This window comes from Aspergillus sydowii (assembly GCF_001890705.1).
Source record: "Aspergillus sydowii CBS 593.65 unplaced genomic scaffold ASPSYscaffold_7, whole genome shotgun sequence".
NCBI classification, from domain to species: domain Eukaryota; kingdom Fungi; phylum Ascomycota; class Eurotiomycetes; order Eurotiales; family Aspergillaceae; genus Aspergillus; species Aspergillus sydowii.
The window spans coordinates 1,290,319-1,291,286 of NW_024467865.1; positions in this window are offsets into that span (position 1 = coordinate 1,290,319).

A 968-nucleotide genomic window follows, 5' to 3' on the forward strand; every position below is an offset into this window, starting at 1 on the left:
AAATTAGATCCCTAGCTTCTTGAAATGAAAGACCTTCTGTAGGAGTCATTTGGCGCTTAGAACGACCTTTTTTCTGCCTGTCATTCTTAATAGCTGCGCGGAGAGTACAGTTTTCATTTGCTAGTAAACTAGTATTGTAAATAGCTAGCTCACAGCCCTTTATAAACTTATCTAGCGCTCGCTTTAAGGGTGATGTAGGACTTCTAGACCTATTTTTAAGAAGCTTCTTGACTGAGGAAGCTTTCCGGTGCACTTAGCGGACTGTATGAGGTGTACAGAGCTGGGAGGAAGGGATTGAAGCACTCCCTCTACTAGGAGGGGGGGTTTTAACCACCATACTTAAGCTTAACTTATCCAGCACTGCATGAGGGTTGAAGGGGACTATTCCAGTTGCTCTGAATCCGCTTTTAGTATTCTCTATAGTAAAGACCTCTTTGTGAGCTGTTGGATAAGCCTTCAAGAAGTCTAGCTTGTTAATATAGTTATATCCCAGGCGCCCTTTCTGCTCAATAAGCTTGCCATAAGCTCTTTTCAAAGGGCTAAAATAACCAACATCCAGAGGTTGCAGAAGGTGAGATGAATAAGCAGGCATGCAGATTGCTATAATATTATTTTCCTTGCTTGTTGTATCAAATTCAGGCGTTAGGTGGCTTCCATGGCCATCTAGAATAAGGAGTCGATACCCCCCTCTTGTACGCCCATTTGTAGCTGGAATAAAGACTTTTTGAAGCCAGCGCAGGCCAATTATATCTGTAGTCCATCTATTAGTGCTTATTTCAACTCTCCAATCTCCTGGGATAGCTACTTCATCAAACCATCCCTCAATATAAACTTTTCCCTTGAAGATAATGGTGGAGGGTATTGACTACCCCTTTGAATTGATGTATTTGATAGTTGTAACCCATTCCCGATTCCCTGGCTGTATAAGCCATGGTTTGCCAGGCATTTCTGCTCTAGAAACTACCTTT